We start from the raw sequence: 9,164 nt of genomic DNA, 5'->3' as shown, positions 1-9,164 counted from the left end.
CCGAGTGCGCCCCGCCATGCCGCTCCACAGAGCACACTGTGCAGCCTGAGGACCCGCCTGGCCACCTGGGCCCTGAAAGTGTCACCACTCCGGTCTCCATTCTGTCTGATCTCTAGGAACACGAGACAGAAGCAGCTGCACACCTGCCCCTGCCTGCCGCTGACCACTGCCGGCATCTGCACTTCTCCTTCCGCCTGGAGAGGCCAGGCCGTCACCCTGGAGGAACTGAGGTTTGAAGAACAGACGGGATTTCCGCAGACCGTCATGGGGCAGTGGGGAGGGTGTTCCAAAATGTGAGGGTCCCAGTATGCATTGTGGGCAGGCAGAGAGGCGATCCCACCCCCCTGCTTGAAAGTAGCAGGGAGGGAACGGTGGGGGCAGGGGAGGGCTGTTTTGTGCAACACTGGACAGCGGTCCAGAGACTGTGTCCAGAGACCGTGTCCAGGAACCCCGTTTCCTGGCTAGAGTCCCAGCTACGCTGCTTATCTACTCTGTGAGTTGAAGAAAGTATCTTAATGTCTCTATGCCTCAGTTTCCTTATGTGGGAACTGGGGACAATAATAGGTAGCATTTATTGACTGCTTGCTATGTGCCATGCCTGATTCAGAACACTTTACTCATATTTATCCATGAGGTAGACACCACTCTTACCTCCATTTTACAGATGAGAAAACTGAGTCTCTTAGCCACTCAGTAGAGTGGTGAACAATGTCCCTTTCTTCACAGGGCTGTTGTGAGAATTAAATGAGTTAATCATGTTGGGCGCTTACATCAAGCCACGCCTGCCCCCCAGCCCCCGTAAGTGCTCACTAGATGTGCACAACCACTATCCCTCTTGTGACCCGTAGCCAGGACCCTGAAGTGGGAGAGGGCAAGGAACAGAGATGGGACAGCAGGAAGAGAGAGGCAGATCTGAGATAACAGGGTCTTCCTTGGTCTGGCAGTCCCCTCGTCCCACCAAGCAGCAGGGATGATATTATTGGGGTCCACAGGTGCACAATTTTCTCTCTATATAAAATTCTGCAAATAAATTCTGTGCTCCGTTGGGACTGGGTGATCTGTGATCCCATCTCCATGCTTTTGAAGCTCTGAGCACAGGCAGAAAAATCAAATTACTCAGCCCACATTGCCCCAACTCCTTGGTTGTGTTTTGAGTTCCCGACTGAGACAGCCCTTCCTCCCGGGGGCTGGCTCACCGTGCCTGCTGCACAGCCCTGTGGGACCCGCGCCGTGGGCCTCCCTGGCCTGCTCACTCACACCCCCTTGCCCGCGGGCTGCCAGGGTGCTTGGCCCACGCGAGGCACTGGCGGGAATGAGAAGGCAGGAGGAAAAAGGCCAGGCTGTGTCCTCCCTGCCTTGCTGGTGTCTGACGACAGCCGAAACGCTTCACTATTGCAGCTCCTGTGGGGGCCGAGGGGTGGAGGTCCCGCACAACCCCTGTCCCCTGGGCTTGGTGACTCTGCTTCCTCCTCTCGTCCCTTTGGCCCTGGGGGTCATCATGGCCCCCCTCTGTGGCTGCTGTCAGGTGCCGCTTGCTTGCTCCTTGCTGCTTCCCACAGCGCCACAAGCCACGCCTTAACTCACTTCCTCACGGGCCATCTGGGTGACACAGTCCCCTCCAGGCCCAGGCTGACACCCAACATGCAGGGCACCACTTTCCCCCGAAGGCCCAGAGGTAGAGCTGCACCCTTTCCATTCATTACTATTATAAAATTTACTCTGGTTGAAAATGCCCAATAGTTCGCTTTTCATGTTTATTGACACTAAAATTAGAAGTACTAGATGAGCATAAAAAAGGAAACAAATGTCACATATATTCTCAGCACACACTATTTTACCATGTGGATTTTTTCTTATCACAAAAAGATTGTAATGCATCCACTATTGATTACTAGCTTAAATATATTATGAGCAATTTCCTTCATTAATAAATATACTCTGACATCAAGGAATTTATTTCCAATATCTCTAAATCATAATTCTTAATGGCCACATAGTATTCTATCTAGGCCCGTACCATAGTTTAATCAGTCCTCTATTAACGAACATTCAGGCAGGTTCCAATTTTTCCTTGTTCTAAACACTGCTGCAGTAAACATCCTTGTACAATATAAAATACTTGAAAATTACAACACAGTCAACTCAGTCTTCCTAAAGCAAAAGCCACACAGAAGCAGGAGCAGCATGGCCACCCCCACCTCAGAACATAATGACTTCTGCCTTCCCTGCCTCCCACTGATGTTGTGAGGTTCAACTGAGAAAATGCATATGGAAGTTCTTTACAAACTAAAGTGTACGGGGCGGTTATTACAGTATGATCTTATTCTTCCACAACAACCCCGCAAGGCAAGCACAGTGGATATATCCTCAAGGCACATTGTACTGACAATTTTGCCAGACATCAAGAATGGAAGTCTTACTTTTAGGCTTTTATATATTTTTTTCTCTTTAGCACAACAAAGAATCGTATGTAAGAAAAGCCGCCTTCCTGTACGAGAGTAAACTACCAGCTGGCAGTGCCTTCTCTCTGTTCTGGTGCGTGCTAACTCATTGTGTCCCCTCGAGAGCCCCGAGAGGACCAGAGGACCGCTGCAAACAATTGAAGGAATTTGAGTCGTCAGAAAGGTCCCCGTGGCTCTGAAGTCCCTCCTGCAATATCGGTTACCCCAACTCCTACAGCTGATTAGTCATAATGACTACTTTCTGTTCCTTTCCTAATAGTCTCTTCTGAAAAGCACTCTAGATAACTTGGCTTGATTAAAAAAAATTGAGCAGTAGTTTAGATTTTTTTAAATGGGAACTTTTATGTCAAGTATAGAAGCTACACTGACATCTCACATGAAAACTACCCCATCACTCAGAAAGAGGCTCTCCATTTTGGATGGATTCTTGATTTACTTTCTGCGAATCTAAGTTCATGGATTTTCTGTGCTCTTGCTAAGGCAATACTATTAAAATGTCAGAACATGGTTTCCTGGAGCAAGAGTCTTATATAGTTTTCAATTCTTAATGAGAGGCATCAGACAAGTTTTTAAAATCTGACTTGAGTCATGCTTAATGCTATTTCTTAAGTAGTGTGAAAAGAAAAGTGTTCTGTGTGTTAAAGTGGTTCCATTCTACCAAGGTGAATGATGTTCTGGGGCATGATATTCTATCTGGGTGCTTGTTTTCTATTTGGATTTTCCACAAAAATTCAATAAAGGGGACATAACCTTACTTTATAATGTCAAAAAGAGTTTTTATTTTAAATCCCCATGAATTAAGAAAAGGCACAAAGCCTCCTCTCGGACCCGTTTCCCAACTACTTGCCATTTTTCTCTCTTCTGGGAAGGATAGCAAGGTGGAACAGGGCATGGTGTTTATGTGACAACGGCAACTTGCCTTAATAGCACAAGAGGACCAGGGCTTGTTTTCTGTGTGAGGCAAGGAAACACCTGCTACCTAGTGAGACAAGCCTGATCCAGGGGTGTTGGCAAGGAAAGGTATGCAGGTCTTGCACAGAGAGACTGAAATTGCTTTTGTTTCCTTCCTTCCTAATTTTGTCTCTGTAGACGTCTCACTGTTTCCATGAGTTTATTCATTTCCATCACCACCATGACCCCCCCCTTTTTTTTACAGTGGTGTATTCAACCAAAGAAAATGAGTAAGAAAAACAATTATGATAGTAAAAAAAAAAAAATGAAAAACAGATCCAAAATGGCCATATGTGAGGCCCATGGGAGTCCCTGATTAATTTTCATTTTCATTGTTCAGTTCTGAGATTGGCCTGTTTCGGTAAATGTGAGAATAAGTATGGCCATGGACTTGATTTCCTTGTAGCTTAACAAAAAAAAAAAAAAAAAAAAGTGAACCAACCCAAGTCTCTTTCTTACCATGATGGATTCCTGGAAAGCAAGAACCATAACTCTATGAGCAAGTGGTCCCAATACCACAACGGCAGAACTTTGCCACATAGCAATTCCCAAAATGGGAATTTTGGTGGATTTTAGAAAGCAGCCAGCTAAACTTGAAAGTATCATGGTTGGAGGCAATATTGTGCATTCTTGTTTGTCTCTCTTGTCCTTTCTTGGATTCATATTCTCCTACACATTTTTCGTGCTTGAAATACTGACCTGAAAAAAATAATTAATTAGCAAATAGTTATGAGAATAGGACACTCAAGGAGTCTAGTTGAAAAAAAAATTACTTACATGATAATTGAACAAAAAGTACTTGTAGAAATGTAAAAGTGGGCCGGGCATGGTGGCTCACACCTGTAATCCTAGCACTTTGGGAGGCTGAGGTGGGAAGATCACTTGGGGCCAGGAGTTTGAGACCAGCCTGAGCAGCATAGTGAGACCCCATCTCTACAAAAAAATAGAAAAATTAGGCAGGTACCTATAGGCCCAGCTAATTGGGAAGATGGCTTGAGCCCAGGAGTTCAAGGGTGCAGTGAGCTATGATCACACTACTGCACTCCAGCCTGGGTGATGGACTGAGACTTCGTCTCAAAAGAAAAAACATTTCGGAAGTGGAGAAATCACTATATTTTGGGAAAAATTAGGAAAGACCACCTATAGGAGCAGAACTGTGAGCTGAGCCTTAGCTGGTAGGAAGGCTGGGTGTGACTCATAAGGTGGACAGGAGGAGGGAAGATGTGGGTTGAGGGGCACAAGTTGACAGAAGTAAGGAGGTAAGTTTCAATAGGTGTGTTAAGGAGATGGCAAGTCTGACTACAAAGGTGTTTTCATGGAGGGGCAGTGGCACTTAAGGGGAACATGTCATTAGGATCAGATTTTAAAAGAAAGCCTAGGGGATTTGGACTTTGTCCTACAGGCAATAGAAAGTCACTGGGCATATTTGGACAAGAGAGAAGCATGGAAAGAGATGTCTTTAAATATGCCTAATGTGACAAAACTGGTGTCAGGAGGCTCCCGTGCAGTCCAGCTGTGAGGCCATGAGGCCTGGGAGCGAGTGGGAGTGGATCTGACCCCTGCCAAGGAAGCTGGACAGAACTCTGGGAGCTGTTCAGGGTCCCCTCAGCAAACACCTCTCAGATAAAGCTTTTTCACTTTCTCTGAAAATCCCCCAATTCTATTCCCCTACTTGGGCCTTGACAGTCTGATAAACTACACTGTGCTAAGATGTTAAGGGTAGATTATGACTTAAAGTAGGTGCAAGATAACACGAAATTGCACAGTGATGAGACAAATTAAGCAGAGGGCACACCGTGAGAGATAACTTCTCACTGAATGCCTTCAAAACATATCTAGCAATACATAGTTTTTAGTAGTAAGAAAGAAAAATAATTGGGGTGTGTGTAGGGATGGGGAGTTATACAAGAAGCTACTTACTCCACATTTTTCTTCAAGTTGTGGCATTTGGGTTGTGGTTGATTGCTATAACACCAAGAGAAAGCAAGTTAGTTTGGATTGTCTCATTTTTCTGCTTTCCAAATTACGTAGATTGCTCAAGGTCGTCGCCCTCCCCACATCTGGACTCCAGGAATGAGTCATTTAAAGAGGCACCCCCAAACAGAAGTTTCTGTTCTCTGCAGTTGCTCTAATGGGTGCTCTGTACATGGAGTGCCTGTTAGACAAATCGGCGAAGAAAACAGAAGTATCTAAAGCAATCATGCAAATTTTCAGAGGCTTAGGGTCTCAAAGAAATTGGACCCGGCCAAAAGGACCTCTGGCATGTGCCAGGGAGAAGAATCTTGCCTCTAAGAACGTTCTCTCCAGCCTTCCATGTTTCCCTCCATGACAGGCATCCGTGGGGTGACAATTAGGTGTGGTGGGTGGGCATTTCTGTGGGCTGGCAGCCTATTTTAACTTCCAACTGTGGGAGTGAGCTTTAACTCTGTGCTAAAATTAGGGGAATCCAGCAACTCCTGTGGTTATTTCAATCAGTTCCCACTTATTGAGTAGCAGCGGCACAGTTAAGTAATAACATGGTAACCTTGCCAAGGCATAAATGAAATGCTGAGTGTTGCCCAGTTGGATCTGAAACCACTTTAGTGATCTAAGTGGAGAGCCAAACCGATAAAAGGGCTGCTGGCCCCTCTGGGGGTGGAGGGGCTGGGGACATGGAATAGAATCCCTGGAGCGGCTCCTCTGATGCCCGGGGGGAGGTGTAAGGGAGCAGGCACTGATTGCCTGGCAATCTACATTTCACTGAAGAAATGCCAAGAGCCCCAGTGGTGGGGAAGGCTTGGTTTGCTCTCCCCTCTCAGAGAGGGCATCCTGGCTCTGCCAGAGGATGCTGCCTTCAGAGCCAGGGCACCGACGAGATCTTGGCCCCTGGTGCTGGAGTGCACACATGGTAATGGATATAATAATGATCTCGATAAGCAGCATCTATGCCACAGTGCGGAGAGCGTTGTTCTGGCTGGCTTTACTTTGAGAGGACGGTTTTCTCTAGCTGAGACAGACAGAGGCCTGGATGCCAGCTCCCAGGCCAGACAGGCAGCCGAGGTCGAGAGAAGATGAAAAGGAGGAGGAGGGCAGAAACAGAAGACTTGAAGAAAGGCTCCATGCAGGATGCTTGGAGCAAGCACCACGTCATCCCCACTGGGTTAGGGTTGGAGTTGGGAGAGACCTATGGTGGCAAAGGTCATTGATAACAGATTGATCACTCGAGGTTTTGGATTATGCAGTTCACCTTCCCCCTCTTCCAACTGTGTTGGGCGTTCTCCTCTGAGTGGTTAAGCTGACCGAAGTTCAAGTCCAGCCCACACTCCAGGAGAAGAGTTCACACAAGGGCAGGAATGCCAGGAGGCAGGGTCATTGGCGGCCATCTCACAAGTCTGCCTGCCACATTCATCACGCTCCTTTAGCCTATCCGAGAAGGCTGGAGAGACAGAATGAACAGCAGACAAGAAAGAAAAAGGAAATCCACCTATTGCACTACGTGTCTGACAGTGGCTGTCAAACCTGGCTGCGTTCAGAATTACCTAGGAGCTTTGAAAATATAGTGATACCTGGACCCCACCTTAGATATTCTAATTGGCCTCAGGTGGGTCCTGAGCATCAGTATTTCTAAATCTCCCCGTGCAATTCCAGTCAGCAGCGAGCTTGGCAAACACTGACTTAGTCTTTCTAGCAAAGGTTAGGTAAGGAAGGAGATTGCAGCTTTGACTAAAAGAAAGCATGGGCGTAATCTCTGAGGGCTTTCCAGGTGGAAAGGCAAGTTAAAGGTCGCGGGACGGATGCCTCTCCTCCCCTAGCTGAGGGTTGACTCACCTCCATAACGTCCCCGACAAGGAGAGGTGCCTCGACCTCTGGAGCCCCCTCCCGCCCCCACACACACGCGAGGCCAGGCCGCTCACAGAGGGACCTGGCTGACTGCTCAAAGGTTACCTTATGTTGAACTGATTTCAATGATCTCTTCTATTCTTATTCCTACCCTTTGAGTTTTAGTAGAAAGGCACAAAGAAAATTCCACATAAAGTTGTTCAAAAAAACATCTAAGCACCAGCTGTGTTCCTGGATTGAAGGTTGGGCTCTGTCATACCTTCAAACAACGAGGACGCCTCCTGAAGCCAGAGGGACGGTCCCAGCACCCGGGAAGCTCATCTCCTTTCTCCGCCCCCAGAAACCCGCCTGCCCTGCGTCCTCCCCTCTCCACCACGGCCCCTTTCCTCTCCTAACAGGACTTAATGTGCTACTTTGACCTTTGTTTTAACAATCACCTCTATCTTAGAATTGCAGCTCCACAAAAAAGTAGCTTTTGTATCATTAATTAATTAATGTTTTCATTCAACAAATATTTATTAGAAAGCTGTTCTGTTCCAGGCAGTGCTAGGTTCCAGAGAATTTAATGGTGGAGCAAAGACAGCCACAGTTCCCTCCTCACGGGAGCCTTAAGTAAATAATCATACAAACACATGTCAAGTCACAGCTGTGCCCTGCGATGGGCAGGAGAGGCGGCTGGTGATTTGAGGACATGTCATGGGGCCTGACGCTGCCTGGTGCCAGTGAAGCCTTCCCTTGACGAGCTGGGGCTTGGGCTGAGATGGGAGGGGAGGGGAAGGGCTAACTACGGGGAGGGGAGGCCGGATCATGGTCCAGGCGGGCAGAGGCCCTGGGCTGGGAGGGAACTTGCATGTAGGAGAAGTTACGAGAAGAGTCGTTTGGCTGAGGCCCACTGCAAGGGAGAGTGGGCTGAGGAAGGAGTTAGAGGACATGGTAAAGCGCATTAAAACCCCAAGAACAATAGAAAACCATAGAAATGTTTACCAGGCAGAGGGAAATTTAGAGATGTTAGAAATAGCCTTCAGGCCACGCTGTGCCGTGGGTGCAGTCAGGCCTTGGACGCCACTCAGGTCGCTGTGTCATTGCTCTTGCCGACCATGGAGAGGGGCCCCTGCTATCCCTTCTCTGCCACCTTCCTCTGGCCCTTGCAGCTGCCCTGGCCCCCAACAAGAGCCAGGTGATACGCAACTCTGACATCTGTGTTTTGAACACTGCTGTCATAATGAAGTTTCCTGGTTTGGGGAAGCATTGCTCAGAAAATACTTGCAAGCAGCTAGATTTTCTTCCATTAAAATGTGTACATGTAAACAAGATTTCTATAAAGATCATTTAACACGTGCTTCACACAGATGTCCCTTGCATTGGAGAAGGGTGTTTAGGTCCCAGTGTGCCCACTTTGTAATATCCCCATCCCTGTAAAAAAAGGAGTGATATCAGATGTGGTGGTTGGTGACCACACTGATGGAGACTATAAATATCATCCTGGGAAGAATAAAAAGAAGATTTTTACATACTGGTGCTGAAAAGAGGGGTGAAAGGAAAAAGAGATGCTGCAGGTGGCCTGTGACCTGTGCCTTATTTGTGGCAATTTCTGTACCCAGCATAGAAACCCTCTGGACCACAGCTGCAGACATGGGTGAGAAGGGACTCTCAGCTGTGACTGTGCTGGCTTAGAACACACAGTAACCTAAGTAGAACCAGCATAACCTCCAAGGTGGGGAATGGAACAGCCGTGAGCATCGCTCCATACTGAGTTGTGGACCTTAAATCTTTGCTGTTAGAGTTGGGGTGAATATAATAAAATTGGATTCTAAATTTAAAAAAAAAAAAAAGAAGAAAGAAATTGCCTTCAAATAAGGTACCTCCCCACCGGCAATTCATATCATTACTCTGCATTTGGGTTTTAAAACATGGAAAGCTCCTCTTAAAAAC

The 9,164-nt window shown here is 47.1% G+C and overlaps 1 pseudogene; it reads left to right on the top strand.

The window, feature by feature from the left end:
* Positions 1-8,454: 8,454 nt before the first annotated feature.
* LOC123648218 lies at positions 8,455-8,872 on the top strand (annotated as a pseudogene).
* The last annotated feature ends 292 nt before the right edge of the window (positions 8,873-9,164 follow it).

This window comes from Lemur catta, chromosome 12 (genome assembly GCF_020740605.2).
Source record: "Lemur catta isolate mLemCat1 chromosome 12, mLemCat1.pri, whole genome shotgun sequence".
Lineage (NCBI taxonomy): Eukaryota > Metazoa > Chordata > Mammalia > Primates > Lemuridae > Lemur > Lemur catta.
This window is presented reverse-complemented; position numbering and strand designations above follow the sequence as displayed.